A 16608-nucleotide genomic window follows, 5' to 3' on the forward strand; every position below is an offset into this window, starting at 1 on the left:
AGCTTGAGTGCTAAGCTATAAAGGCTCCTACACTGATCAGCAGCCCACCCGCCTAGTTTACACTGAAAATTCCCATGGATTATTTCAATTCTATGGAATCAGTATTTTCCAACAGAAACCTGTTCTGTTAAAAAAAAAAATTAACCAGCTCTGATTACAGGTGATGACATGCCAGCAGGAAAGAGTAATCTGGCTGATAGAGCTCATGGTGAGTATATAACTCAGGAAACCAGACTCTCAGTCATCTGCTCATCCATACTCCCTTACTGAACAGAATGACTCTGAGTAGAAGCACAGTAGGATCCTTTTCAGAGTTCAATGTTAATTTAACATGAAAACAGCCTTACTGGGTCAGACCAATGGTCTATCTAGACCAGTGTCCTATCTCCAACAGTGTCCAATGCCAGACGCTTCAGAGGGAATGAACAAAAAGGGGCAATTTTGAGTGATCCATCCAGTTCCAATTTATGGCAGTTGGAGGTTTAGGGAGACCCATAGCATGAAGTTGCAACCCCAACCATCTTGGCTATTATCCATTGATGGACTTATCCTCCAGGAACTAATCTACTTCTTCTTTGAACCCAGTTATACTTTTGGCCTTTACAATATCCCATGGAAACAAGTTTCACAGGTTGACTATGTGGTGTGTGAAGAAGTACTTCCTTATGTTTGTTTTAAACCTGCTGCCTATTACTTTCATCAGGTGACCCTGTGCCTATTAATTTCACTAGGTGACCCTGACTCTTGTGTTATGTGAAGGGGTAAATAACACTTCCCAATTCACTTTCTGCACATCATTCATGATTTTATAAGACCTCTCTCATAACCCTCCTTCATCTTCTCTTTTCTAAGCTGTCCACTCCCAGTCTTTTTAATCTCTCCTCAAATGGAAACTGTTCCTTCCCCTAACCATTTTCATTGCTCTTTTCCGTATCTTTTTCAATTCCAGAAAAATAAACTGTTTTGAGCATAGTATTTTTATAAAGTCCAATTATTCTACCAGTAGGAGCTTCAACATAAAGATTAGGTGCATCAACACTTCAAAGAACTCCTCAATATTTGAATCTTTTGACCAGGAACCAGTTCCTGGTCACTGTAAATGCCCCCATTTTATTCCTTATGGATATTTAAACTTCTACATCTGTCCCCAGCTTCTGGGATACAACAATATGAGCTCACTTCATCACTGATATCTTTTGTTCAGCAGAGAGTTTGTACATTCTAAAATTGTGGAGGGGAAAAGTATTAAATGCAACAGCTATATCATTACTATACTCTAAAAGTATAGCAGTACTGTGGGACTAAATCCAGAATGGTGCTGAGAACCTACAACTCCTGTGGGAAATGTAAGTCCTCAGCACTTCACAGGACTTGGCCCACTTTATTTTGGGCAGTTATCATAGAACTTGAAAGTAATTTTATCACTGCAATTAGAGTAACTACCATTCACAACATGCTCTTCTCAATTCTGTAGACTCTGTAGATAGCGCCTACTAATATGCCATAAGACATGCATCTGAGGAAGTGGGTATTCACCCACGAAAGCTCATGCTCCAAAACGTCTGTTAGTCTATAAGGTGCCACAGGATTCTTTGCTGCTTTTACAGATCCAGACTAACACGGCTACCCTCTGATACTTAATATGCCATAGTTAATCTGAGTAGAACGCAAGGATGAACAACCCAACACTGGGATATACTGATGACTTTATAGTACAGCTAGAAAACATTGGATAGGTCAATTAGCAACTATAGACATAACCAAATGATGTACACACTGTACAGTTATCTACATCTAGCCCAGGGATTGGCAACCTTTGGCACACAGCCTGCCAGGATAAGCGCCAGGCCAATGGGGGCTGTGAGAAGCAGCACGAGGTGAGGAATGTGCTGGCCACCACTTCCCGCAGCCCCCATTGACCTGGAGTGGTGAACCGCGGCCAGTGGGAGCAGCAATCGGCCAAACCTGCGGATGTGCCAGGTAAACCAGCCTGTCCCAGCCCGCCAGGGTGCTTACCTTGGTGGGCCGCGTGCCAAAGGTTGCCGATCTCTGATCTAGCCCCTTCAATAGACTGCTGTGTAGGAAAAAGACAAGTAGAGAAAAATGTTGGACGGTATGATTAAGAACAGGATCCTGTTCAGAAAGATGGAACATAATAATGGGACATATGTCTTGGTTTTCCTTTTTCTATTAAACGTATTTTCTAAATGCATTCACTGGAGATACACATATATTTTCATTAACACAAAAAGCAAACATGCCACAGTATTCACTTATAGATGCTCCAACGTATCACAATGACTAACACCACACCTCCTCTGCTCATTCTCTCATAGTCCCGCCATAATTTACCACACAACAGTCAACTGTGGACAGTCCTCCAAATTAGGGTTCTAATAACATGAATATGTGATTAGGTCCTGCACTATATTAACCTGGGAATCCCTGTTAATCTGAAGGAAACAGGGAGGATAAATAAATACTATAAATTACATTCTCTTTTACAGAAAACTATTGAAAATCTGTGGCATATCTATAATTTGTCCAGAGATAACAATTTTCAACACCAAGCTACCCACTGTGACACATAAGGAAATACTATTCACTTGTAATTCCTAAATCTAGATGGTTTCTGTTCCATTTTCTGGTAGCAGGAAGGACTCATAAAAAGAAAACATAAAGAAGAGGTGAGCTTGTGATGTACTTTCTGGCCTCAGAACAGCTGTCAGCTGTAACAACTATCCACTGTTTGTGGCTGATTTTGTTCATTCTTCCCCTTTTCATTTGGTTCCTGATTATACCTAATGCCATTGTGAACTCATCTGAAAGTTCCGACATCTACACAGGATCCCCCCAATCACCTTTATTTTTGCCCCACTCCTAAATCCAGTGAGAAAACCCTCCACAATGGCCTGGTCTACACTACGCATTTAAACTGAATTTAGCAGCATTAAACCGATTTAACCCTGCACCCGTCCACACAACGAAGTCCTTTATATCGATATAAAGGGCTCTTTAAACAGGTTTCTGTATTCCTCCCCGATGAGAGGAGTAGTGCTGAAATCGGTATTGCCATGTCGGATTAGGATTAGTGTGGCCGCAAATCGATGGTATTGGCCTCCGGGCGCTATCCCACAGCGCACCATTGTGACCGCTCTGGACACCACTCTGAACTCGGATGCACTGGCCAGGTAGACAGGAATAGCCCCACAAACATTTGAATTTCATTTCCTGTTTGCCCAGTGTGGAGCTCTGATCAGCACGGGTGGCGATGCAGTCCCAAATCCAAAAAGAGCCCCAGCATGGACGATACGGGAGATACTGGATCTGATCGCTGTGTGGGGAGACAAATCTGTTCTATCAGAGCTCCGTTACAGAAGACGAAATGACAAAGCATTTGAAAAAATCTCCAGGCTATGATAGACAGAGGCCACAGCAGGGACTCAGCACAGTGCAGCGTGACAAGTGTGACGGAAAGCCAAAGAATCAAATGGACGCTCATGGAGGGAGGGAGGGGGGACTGAGGACTCCAGCTATCTCACAGTCCCCGCAGTCTCCGAAAAGCATTTGCATTCTTGGCTGAGCTCCCAGTGCCTGAAGGGTAAAAAACATTGTCTGGGGTGGTTCAGGGTATATCTCGTCAATTTACTCCTCCCTTCCCCCCATGAAAGAAAAGGGAAAAAATTGTTTCTTGCCATTTTTTAATGTCACCATATGTCTACTGCATGCTGCTGGTAGACGCGGTGCTGCAGTGATGAACAGCAGCATCCCCTCCCCTTCCTTTCCTGATGGCAGACAGTACAAAATGGTGGAAAACCGTCATCAGCCGGTGAGTGCTCCTGGCTGGCCTCGGTGAGGTCGGCTGGGGGCACCTGTGTAAAAATGGGAATGACTCCCTGTCATTCCTGGCAGACAGTACAAAATCCTGGGTAACCGTCCTCATTATAGCAGCTGGAGCCTGAGTTCCATCAGCCACCCCCCTCCTTCGTGTCTAAAGAAAAGATTCTATGCTCCCTGGACTATCATAGCAGCAGGTGGCTGTGATCCTCTCCCCCCTACCCTTTAATGTCCTGCCTGGACTATCATAGCTGCTGGAGGCTGCCTCCTCACCATTTTATCTCACTAAAAAGTCAGTGTTTCTTGTTCCTGCATTCTTTATTACTTCATAACACAAATGAGGGGACACTGCCACGGTAGCCCAGGATGGTTGGGGGAGGAGGGAAGCAATGGGTAGGTTTGTTGCAGGGACACCCACTAGAATGGCATGCAGCTCATCATTTCTTTGGGATCTCTGGGGCTCTGACCCAGAGCGGCTCTGCTCTCTGGCTTTCTAGTAGACTTGCCTCATATTCTAGGCAGGACTGACTCTATTTTTAGACAAAACATAAAGAAGGGAATGACCTAGGGAATCATTCCCATTTTTGTCCATGCGCCCCCGGCCGACCTCAGCAAGGCCAGCCAGGAGCACCCATGACAGCAGCAAATTGCAAACGGTACGAAATGATTGATAACCATCATCTCATCGCCAATTTACAATGGCAGACGGTGCAACAGGGATGGTAACCATCTCTGCTACCTTGCAAAGGCAAATTAATGCTGCTGTGTAGCACTGCAGTACCCCCTCTGTCAGCGGCATCCAGTACATATACAGTGACAGTGACAAAAGGCAAAACAGGCTCCATGGTTGCCATGCTATGACATTTGACAGGGGAATCCAGGGAAAAAGGGTGTGAAATGATTGTCTGCCATTGCTTTCACGGAGGAAGGATTGAGTGATGACATTTACCCAGAATTACCCACGACACTGTTTTTGTACCATCATGCACTGGGATCTCAACTCAGAATTCCAATGGGCGGGGGAGACTGCAGGAACTATGGGATAGCTACAGGATGGCTACCCACAGTGTAACACTCCAGAAATTGTCGATAGCCTCAGTACATGGACGCACAACACCAAATTAATGTGCTTAGTGTGGCCGCATGCACTCGACTTTATACAATCTGTTTTACAAAACCGGTTTATGTAAAATCGGAATAATCCCGTAGTGTAGATATATCCTATGTCACTATCCAAGAAACCAACCATGTTGCAGAGCCAATAATAGAGGTCAAATTCTGCTTGCCTTATGCATGCAAATAATGCCACTGACATCAAGCCACACTGAATATGCAAATGAGAAGGGCAAGCTGAATTTGCCCATTAAATGAAGCAAAGATGAATTCACCAGAGCCATCTCATCAAGGGCAATCTTATTTATTGCCTGAGCTACCTCTGAAGGATCTTTCTTTTTATTTCTTTGACAATGCTCTCTGCTCTGAATACCACAACAGTGGAAACCCATTGAAAACTGTTACAAATGCCAACGTCAACTTATTCCCTCCCTACCCCTCAAATGTTTGTGACATTTGTCCTTTTCACTATTGCAAGATTTTTTTCCAAAAAAAATTCAGCACCACAAAAATCACTCTTCCCCCCTTTCTTGAAAACAAATCTGAGCCCAGCATTTGCCATGGGTTTTCTATTTCATAATTGACTATCAGTCATTTCATAAGAAGTCATGCAACCATTTTCTGTTTGGAATCCAACATTTCAATTTTACCATATTTTCACTGCTTGCCCAGATGTTTTGTGAGTGTGCCAAAACTGAACCAAGAAATGTTTTTCACCTCACTCTCTTAAGTGCTTATTTCATTGCTAGACACAAAGGGATACTCTAGTCAGATGAGCAGCACTCTACATTATTTTTACTTGAGACTTCTGCATTTCTCTATTTTACCTTTATGGTGAGTGTTCACTAGATAGTGGTGTTCTATGCAGTCTCACAAGTTCATTTTCTTAATATGCAAGCAGTGCACAATCTTTGAAGAAATGCTGTATTGTTGTTAGCTTTATGATGCAAGCTCTTTCGGTGAAGCTGTTGCAAACAATGAGTTTTCCATGTCCCGTAATCTCTCTAACTGGAGTCAGTGCTTGGGGCAGAGCTGCTTCCTGGAAAGCAGGCAGTGGTGTTTGGGCTGAAATTTCTATATGAGGGACTTGCCTGCATGTTGTCTGTGACCACCTCTGTTTAGGGTCTAAATAGTTTCACTCACAAAATGCCCAGATTCTGCACCACTGGTTTCTCCTTCTGCAGGAAACTGCCCTGCAAGGCCCTGATATCTGCTACTGCTCTGCAGTGGGGTGACATTCCTGATTTTTTAAAATTTCTCTGCTCTATCTTGCTTTTTTCACTTGATGTATTGATTCCATTACTCTTAAACCTGTTCGATTGCTACAAAAGATATTTTTTAACTAATTTCTGAAATCTGAGATAAACTTGGTTTATATGAGATGGGGTGAAACCCATTATAGGCTGTAAAGGGTTTAGCAGTTAATTATGGCACAGGTGCATAGATGTACCTAACTAGTTGCTTCTCAGCCGCAAAGGGTGGGATTGGGAGGCATCAGGTGATAACTTTAAGGAGAAGATCCCAGTCTGAAGGGGAAGCAGACATGAAGGCTGGCCCCTGTGAAGGGCTGAAGCACAAGAGACTTCTGGAGGCCTCAGGAGGACTGGTAGGACCAAGATTGCTTGACACAGAGCTGGGGAAAGGCAGTGGAATGCCAGAAATAGTTTAAGCACTGGACCTAGAAGAGAGGTTGATTCTTTGGGACTTTAGGCTACATCTGGATATCTGTTACCCAGGAAGAGATTTGGACTAGCTGCCTCTCAGCTGGAGCACTGAGGGTGTGCAATCACAGACCGCCTGCTGGAAAATCTCTGCAACATCACACGCTAACACAAGGGGGCAATCTGGTGGTAACATATCATAGAATCATAGAATATCAGGGTTGAAAGGGACCTCAGGAGGTCATCTAGTCCAACCCCCTGCTCAAAGCAGAACCAATTCCCAACTATCAATATATCAATGATATATCAATAACAATATGCTTTTTTAACTTTCTGCAACAAGTATGTTGAATTCCTTTTTTCCCCCTTCCATTTCTCACTGGATACTTCTCTGCTGCAGGAGAAAATAACCATGATGGAAGATAAAAACACTATCAGATGCTGCTTACTGCTGCCAAAACACACCCTTAGGTACCAAAGGATCAAGAAAGATGGTGTGCTCCTCTTTCTGTTGTTTCATCTTTCTTTTTCCACTGGGTCTCTCCCTCTGTGGAGCAGTGTCTTACAGTAAATCTACTGTTTGATGACACATATTAGGAAAACTACTTTGAAAAATAGCCAGCTTGTATTGATAAAACCTACCAAAAATTGAACATTTCTTTTAAATGTATATTTAACCAACAACAAATCTGCATTTCTCAGCAAATGCTGGAGACAGATTAGATACAGATGGCTACACATAGTTGGTGAGTGACTTAAATGTCGCTTTGTATATGACATTCCTAGACAAAGCACAGCCACATCTTTGCATGCAAAGTTGTTCTTGAGCTTCGTTTGACTCTAATATACAATCTCTTCTTAACTGGATATAATATGTAATCATTAGAGTTTGCATTTGCTGTGTACTTTCTGCTGCCACATATATACTTTATCCAGTTTGGGGGTTTTCTGTTTGTTTGCTTTTGCTGTCTGCCCCTCTCTCCTTTCCCCCTTCCCAATTAATTGGAGAAAAAAATATCCTGCCCTGGCAAGTCAGCAAGGATGAAAAGAGATGCTACGCTGTTCCTGGTCTATTATCAGGCTCGTGCTAGCCAGGGCAGGATTCTGGGAGGCAGTTCATGGATGTGTTTGGCTGCTCCAGGGAGCAGCAGCATTGAGCACTAGTTAATACTTGCTGATAACAGAATAAAAACTAGTTAGGCAAGCTGGGTTGGATAGTCTTCTTCACAAATTACAAACCACGCTCTTGGGGATGCATGTGGTGCTAACCCCGGGCATTCATAAACCATCAGCTCCAGAGCTATGAATACTCAAGAGCAGAGGTGGGCAAACTATGTCCCGTGGGACCCTCCTGCCTGGCTCCTGAGCTCCTGCCCCGGGAGGTTAGCCCCCTCCCCTGCAGCCTCAGCTCGCCCCACTGCCAGCACAATGCTCTGGGTGGTGGGGCTGTGAGCTCCTGGGGCAGTGCAGCTGCAGAGCCGAGGCCTGACCCAGTGCTCTGTGTTGTGTGGCGGTGTGACTGGCTCCAGCCGGGCGGCCCGGCTGCCTGTCCTGGTGCTCTAGGTGACGCGGCTGTAGCGCTGCCAGCCACTGGTGCTTCAGGCAGTGCAGTAAGGGAGCAGGGGGCGGGGAGTTGGATAGAGAGCAGGGGAGTTCGGGGTAGTGGTCAGGGGATGGGGGTGTGGATAGGGGTCAAGGCAGTCAGAGGGCAGGAACAGGGGTGTTGAATGGGGGCTGGGGTGCCCAGGGGGCAGTCAGGAAGTAGAAGGGATTGGATGGGGTGGCAGAAGCAGTCAGGTGTTCTGGGGACAGTGAAGGGACAGGGAGGAAGGGGTGGTTGGATGGGGCAGGGTTTGGGGGGCAGGCAGGAATGAGAGGAGGGGTTGGATGGGACACTCATGGGCAGGGGTTCTGGGGGCTGTCAGGGGACAGGGAGGGGTGGATGGGGCAGGGGTCCCAGGTGGGGCCGTCAGAGGATGAGAAGCAGGCAGGGTCGGATGGCTGGGGAGGGCCATGCCTGGCTGTTTGGGGAGGCACAGCCTCCCCTAACCGGCCCTCCATACAATTTCAGAAACGTGATGCAGCCCTCAGGCCAAAAAGTTTGCCTGCCCCTGCTCTAGAAAGAACACTAGAATGCTGCTGTTTGTGGAGGTGTAATACTTATATCTCTAGTTTGTGCCAATGGGGCTCTGGTATTTTATACTCTGCTCCTTCATAAGATGTAGAAGAATGGAGCAGAATAAATGGAATACAGATGGCAAATGATCTGATGTGGCTTCCATTATTAAACTCTCTCCAATCTTTGCCACCAAATGCTAGCCATATGCATGAGATAAGATGCATGGAAAAGTTCCCAATATCATATTCTCTAGCCCATGCCTCTGGTACACGAGGGTAACATTTAGCCCTTACCATAAATTGCCCTCAATGCTTACTTCGGGAATGACCTCATCTATAAAACAGTCAAATGTTTTCTGGAAAGTAGTCAAAGGTCTGTTGTGAATGAATCAAATGTTTCATCTGCTCTTTGGTTGCAAGTGTTGAACACATGGTGCTCAAAATATGAATTTTTTTCCCTCTACTGGAATGCAATAAAAGGCTCACATGTTTTAATCAAAATGTTTATTTGATCCAGTGCTCCATCTTTAAATATGAATGTGTTGCAATCCTCCTGGGTCACTTTTTAAGCTGACAATGTAGTAGCATGGTGATTTGCACTTAAAAAAATATATTTTCTGCTGCATCTCTATTATCCACTTTCTGATACAGAGGTAAATCCTTTGACCCAAGTAACAGTCAATGGGTGAGTTTCTGCTATCTGGACAGGATCACAGTGTGGAAAGACCACGCAGGGCACCCCATCCTCCACAGCAAATAATCAGTGGCTTTGACTATGTATCCTCTCACCTAACCCCATTAGCATAGATGCTGAAACGAGGAGTTCTATAGGTGCTGCTGCAACCCCTGGCTTGAAGTGGTTTCCATTATACACAGGGTTTACAGTTTGGTTCAATGGCTTTCACTACCCCCACTATACAAGTTGTTCCAGCACCTCTGCCCATAAGTAGCACTGCATATTTGCTAATGCCACCCTGAGGCTACTGTACGAGCTGCACTGGGTCTTTTATTACCTGGCCCTAGGGTAATGGGGATACCACAAATACATTCCCCTGCAAATAGGCCACTTACTCAAGACTGTGGAAAGGGGCCAGCATTTGGCCCATATTTCAAACATCCCAAGGCCAGAAGGGATCGTTGTGATCATCTAGTCCAGGGGTTCTCAAACGGGGAGTCGGGATCCCTCAGGGAGTGGCAAAGTTATTACATGGAGGGTCACGAGCTGTCAGCCTTCACCTCAAACCCTGCTTTGCATCCGGCATTTATAATGGAGTTCAATATATTAAAAAGAGCTTTTAATTTATAAGGGGGAGGGGGTTGCACTCAGAGGCTTGCTATGTGAAAGGGGTCACCAGTACAAAGGTTTGAGGACCACTGATCTAATCTGACCTTCCCTATAAAACAGGCCATAGAACTTCCCCAAAATAATTCCTAAAGTGCATCTCATGGCAAAGCATCCAATTTTGATTTTAAAATGGTCAGTGAATCCACCATGACCCTCAGTCAAAGACTAACTGCATGTACAAGTGCACAATATCCAGCTGCAGGTAAAATTCAAATTTTATTTCTGTCATCCTCTTCAATGTTCAGCACAAGTCATCATCCACTTCAGTTGCTACATAATTATCCTCATCCCTGCCTGGTTAGATGAAGCAAGTGTGGAATGTGGTGACATAGCTTAAAAAATTGTAAATTGTAGATTTTGCCTTCATAATTTGGGAATGAGCACAGAGCAAGAGCAATAAAAGGATGAAGTACCCAGATATCACAGCTCAGGTTAGCACTCCTTCCACTGAAAGCATAAGCTCTAGAGAACTCCCTATTCTATTCTATGATGTATTCAGTGTTATAGCTTCTTAAGAAATATCACATCATGAAGTCACACAGTGCCAAAGGCTGGAGCTGAGTTTTCTAGTTAAGTGTGATTAGGCTGGTCCTTAGGGAGCTGCCTTTGCATGCTGAACATGCCATGTAGAAAGAGACAGAATAGACTCATTGGAAATTCTGACCTGATATTTTTGTGTTGAATAAAGTTTGCCTTGGAGTACCAATGGGAACAGTGGAGGAACAACTTTGACCTAAAATAATAGATAATAGCAGCTAACTGCTTTGAATTTCAAGAGCTATAATGGCTTGAAGGTGACTGAATTAAGCCTTTGACATAATATTCCCTTTGTCCACTTAAACCCATGGAAAATCTAATAGTTCAATTTTATAGTTCAGTAGTTTTAAATTAAAAAAAATCCTTTAGCCTTTTATGCAATAAAATTAACATAAAATCCTGGGAGTATGGCAAAATTAGCATCCACAGTAATCAGCAGCTTAAACCAGCTTCTTAAAATGCCTCAACACAACATTACTGCTTCCTCCACTTATTATATTTTCCAGACTCTTCACATAAAAAGGTGCTATCAGCTTGCTTAGACAGAAAAGCTGTTTTCAGATTCAGTCTCATTGTTTGCATGTATTCCTTGTGGAAAGGGGTACTGGAAACCTTTGTACAGCTTGAACACAGTAACATGACAAATGAATCACATTTTAAAACATACTTCTCTATTTTGCACATGTATTTGTGAGAGTACAAAACCACTGAATGTTGGCTGTTTCAATAATTTAATAGAATATTTAAAACATTTTGTGCACAATTGGCAGATTTGACTGGCAGTTTTATATCAAGCTAATTAACACTGGGATGTTTTTATAGGAACATAGGATTGGCAGGGACCTCCTGGGTCATCCAGTCCAGTACCCTGCTATTGTAGGGAACCCCATCATACATTCAAGCTCATAAACTTGTCTTAAAACCAGTTAACTTTCTTTGTCCCAACTACTTGTACTAGAAGGCTGTTCCAGAATCTCATTTATCTAATGTTTACAAACCTTTTTTAATTTCCAGCCTAAATTTACTCATGGCCAGTTTATACCCATTTGTTCTTATGCCAGTATTGTTTTTTTAGGTTAAGTAGTTCTTCTTCCTCCCTGGTATTTACTCCCTTTATGTATTTATTGAGAGCAGTGATTTCCCCTTCATTTTGCTAAGCTAAATAAACCAAGCTCTTTTAAACTGCTCTGGTGAAATAGGCTCCCCATTCTCCTAATCACCCTAGTAGTCCTTCTATGCTCCTGTTCGTTTGAATTCAACTTCTTCAGTGGAGGGACCGGAATTGTATACAGTATTCAGATGAGGCCAGTGCCTTGTACAATGACATTAAATACTTCCCTCTTTCTACTGGAAATACCTCACCTGATACATCTTTGGATCACATTTGTCTTATAGGGGATGGAAACAATAACTGTAGTTAAAGTTACTATGACTTTTTGTTATAAAGACCCTATATTTGATTGTTTACAACTTTGTCAAAATGTAACCATTTGGTCCAAAAAAAAATTTAAAGTTTTTAAAAGAACAGTCCTGACACTGCCAAGAGTGGGGTTACAGGAAACTATTTATTGTTGTCCAATGTTAAATTCTTACAACCATTTTAAGGGAAGCTCTAGCACTTCTACTTTTTGGAACAGGGGCTTGAAATTTGGCAGGAGTAGTACTGAGGGATAGCTCTGTGAATTGCCTTGGAAATCTATCCAGATGTGTCTGAATTATAAGCCTCTGAATATCATCATTTGCACATGCTCATGCTCAATAGAGGTTTGTTGGAGGCTGGCAGCAAAAAGCTCCAAATGTTAGATGCTGCTGCAAATGTTCTAGCCCAGAGCTGCAGGGGCTAAGAGGGACTTGTCCTGTAACAGTTCCTCCTGGAAGCTGTGAGGTTGCTGTGCCTCTGGGTGCCAGAGATGTTACCAAGTCCTAAGGAATGTGTGTGATCAAGTAATTAAAGACTATCAAAATGCACACACAAAAGGAGACCAAATTAAAGTTGCTTTAGTTCTGGCATTTCTTAACTTTGGAGTGTTTGACTTTGCAATATTTACCTTCTTTTTGAATAGTTTTATTATTTAATTTAAAATTAGGATATACTGGAATACACATCACATGAAGGCATGCACATACATTTCATTCTCTATATCAAAATAAATTGCTAAAAACAGATAAAGGTACAAATTAAAATACAAGATTATCTGGTAAGCATTAATTTGTTATTAATCATGCCATTGGAAGTGTGAAATTTTTCAATGTATGAAAAATTAATAATTCTTATCAGTTCAAGGATTTGCCACAGTAATAGTTTGTGTTTTTAATTATTTACAATGTAACCTATAAATATATGCCTAAAATACTTATATGTGGCAACATTTTTAAGTCAAAGTGCTTATAGTCCTTTTCAGATTATACACTGTCCGGTATTAATGGTGAGGGGGGAAAAAGTAGTATTTTATATAAGAGAGAGAGAGACAGAGAGAGAGAGTGAGTGTGTGTGTGTGTGTGTAACTACATTGGAAGTGAATAAGTCACAGATTCCAAGACCAGAATGGACCATTGTGATCATCTAATCTGACCTCCTGTATAACTCAAGCCATTAAACTTCCCCAAAGCAATTTCTAGAGCATAGATTTTAGAAAAACATTCCACTTTGATTTTAAAACTGTCACTAATGGAGAAGCTAACACAATCCTTGGTAAAATGTCCCAATATACACACCGCAGCTCTGGCATGGCTGTACCCCTTCTACAGTGCAGTGTGGGCAGGGTCACAGCGTGTGTATCAGGCCATGGGTACCAGTCCTCTGGGGCCATTCCCAAAATGCTGCCTGAACCTTGCCCTAAGGTATAAAGGTCTCTTAACCCCCATTGCCAGAGGTAGTAGTGACCTGTTCTGAGCACCTCAGTGTTTGACTGAAATTTATTGATCAGTACAGGTGATCATGATCCAAGAGCAGCCACCTGGGCTCTGGAGCACAAACAGGTGCTGATCAATGTATGGTCAGAATAAACTGTCCCCATGACTTTGCCTAGGTCAGCAGGAACATTCACCTGTACTGGGAGAAGCAGGGGTGGGTGAAGGAGTCCTTCTGGTGTTGTTTTCTCAACCCTAATACCATGTCCCTTTGCAGTGGACAGGCAAGCAGCTTGAGATGGTAATCAGAAATTCAGAGATTATCCACATGTCCTTTTCAAAGCTGTTCCCTGGACACAGGAAATGGACTGTCTGGAGATGCAGATGAAGTTTGGGGTTGGATGGGCTTTTGAGGGGGGTTCCTCTGTTCCTCTTCACTAGGAAGTCCATCTGCTAGCATAGAATACAAATCAATTTCCTCCCAAATTGCCTCCAATTACACTGCAAGCATAATTTTTGGTGAAGTGCAAACTCAAGCAGGTCCTGAGGTTTAACAGCAGGGAAAATATGCTTGGTCCACCTTTGTAGCTCACCAAACCCCTCCAATAGATAGATAGATTACCATTAGCAGAAGCGTCTCTCGGGCATGGATCGCCAGGACTCTTTTCTTCTGGTATCTTCAAAACTGCTATGTTCACCAAATGATGCCCAGCCTTTCAAGTACAAAAATTTAACTAGTTACGTACCCCATGAAAGGAGCCAAACCCCACCCCTACTCTCCCCTTTGATGTACTGTACACATTTCAGTATTGTTGTTAAAATATTGTAGGTACTTTACCATTGTTAGCCTCAGCTCCTTCCTTGTGAGCTGCAAAAGTGAAAGAAAGAAGCTGATGGTAACAGCTGCATTCCTCAGATGCAACAATGTATCCATATTGTGGCCTTCAGCAACACAGTTATGTTATATATGGGGGGGACGGGGGCCTTAGTTCCTAATTTCCTTCAGAGAAACGCAACCCTTGGCTTTGACTTGTCAGGACCTTCCCGTGATGACAAGGAGCCCATTCTGCCAGGAGTGCAGGAGCAGCACTGCAGAGAGCATGGAGATTGAGAAGGACCTACAGGATCTTCTGATTGGAATTGACCAAAGAAGTCAGGAACAATTTGTTTCCTTAGGTCACGGGAGGATTCCCATAGGTATTGGGAGGATCGGGCTCCTAGACAGGAGAAGGCAATCATGAACTGCTTCCTGCTGATAGAGAGAGCACAGGAAGTGACAGCATGCCCAGAGGAAATGGGACTCATGCAGTACCTAGTACAACTGGTGATGGAACACTCCTGGCATGTGCCTGCTACCCTAGCCACTGCGCCTCTCTGGGAACAAGCACTGCTACAACCTCTTCCTCCCTCACCCCACATCTTCTCCAGCTGCCAGCCAGGCTACTGCTGAGGCTGTGGATAACCTCTCATCCCCATACTCCATTATGGGGAGGAGCATGGTGGACAGCACACAGCATCCTCCACCAGCACACAAAACTCTTCACAGCAGAACTGCCCCCTCCCCCCAATCATGCTATAGGACAGGGGTAGGCAACCTATAGCACGTGTGCCAAAGGCGGCACTCAAGCTCATTTTCAGTGGCACTCACACTGCCTGGGTCCTGGCCACAGGTCCGGGGGGATTTGCATTTTAATTTAATTTTAAATGAAGCTTCTTAAACATTTTAAAAACCTTATTTACTTTATGTACAACAATAGTTTAATTATATATTATAGACTTATAGAAAGAGACCTTCTAAAAACATTCAAATGTATTACCAGCTTGCAAAACCTTAAATTAGAGTGAATAAGTGAAGATTTGGCACACCGCTTCTGAAAAGTTGCCGATCCTTGCTATAGGAGAACGGTAAGCCCAAGCCAGTCCCCGTAGCCCAGCCTCTGTTCAGCCCCCAAACCCAGGCAGAAGACACTCCCTACCCCATTTATCCCCCTGCACAATATTCCATAGACATTCCCTCATTGTCAGGGGATGGGGAGGGCAAGGAGACAAATCCGTGCGAACATTGGTCAGGGGGTTTGGTCTGTTTCTGAGTTCATTCTCATTTCCTTTCAAAAACTATTTGTTGTGTATTCCACGTATGTCATTAAATACATAAATTACTGTTCACTTCTTTTGTGTGTGCGTGCATCTCTTTCTGATAATGAAGGGGATATTTCCTACCATTATCAGATGGGTCAGCAGGACTCAGAGCATGACTTTGGGTTGAGTCTGTTGCTCTAGAAATGCAATTAATTATCTGTCCTTCCAATGATTTCGCTGTCCCCCTTCCATCAGCCACAAATTTCCTAATGTTTTACAAAGATCCTTGTGCATGTCCATACATAGAGCTATGCTGTTAATGTTCTGTCCACTTCACTGCAGCACTCAACATAAAGTGTACATAAACTTCTTGGTTGCTTGGTAAATGGTGTAAGTAATAATTAAAAAACTGAAGAACAAAAATTCCAGATGTGTGTCATCAAGCTATGGCTCAACATTCCCTACTCCCCCAACCCACAAAAAGCTATCACCAGTTTTAACTCTGGGAGTGCTCATCTAAACATGGCAAGAACTCCTTACTTTCTAGTGTCCCTCCCACAATTCCTATCTCCCTGCAATTTATTTTTCCTAACATTAAAGAAAGCAAACAAAAAACATGGATGATAATAGTGAATTCAGCTCTGAAGTAAATGTTCTTAAGAAACACCATGGGAACCCCTGCCCCTGCAAAAAAATTAAACATCTGGCTTTCTAAATAATTTCATTAACAATAAAAACAAAGGAAACCCAAACAAAATTAAGAATGAATATCGATCACATTGACCAGTGCTTTCATGACCCCATATCCCTCACCCCCAACAAAGAGTCACCATTAGCAATCATGGGAGTATTCACGCATAACAGCTGGTGTCTGCAGTGGTTTCAGAGAACATTGATAAGAAGAAATGTATGAAGCACCTTCCAAACCCTCAAATAACTGTTTCAATTTCTTTAACAATGAGCAAATACTCCCCACAAAGCATCCTGAAACAGAGCTTTTAATATATAACAAAAGCATTACTCAATGCCGGCAATTACAGTGCATACACACCCTATTCAGCACAAAAC

Source organism: Gopherus flavomarginatus, chromosome 1 (assembly GCF_025201925.1).
Source record: "Gopherus flavomarginatus isolate rGopFla2 chromosome 1, rGopFla2.mat.asm, whole genome shotgun sequence".
NCBI lineage: Eukaryota > Metazoa > Chordata > Testudines > Testudinidae > Gopherus > Gopherus flavomarginatus.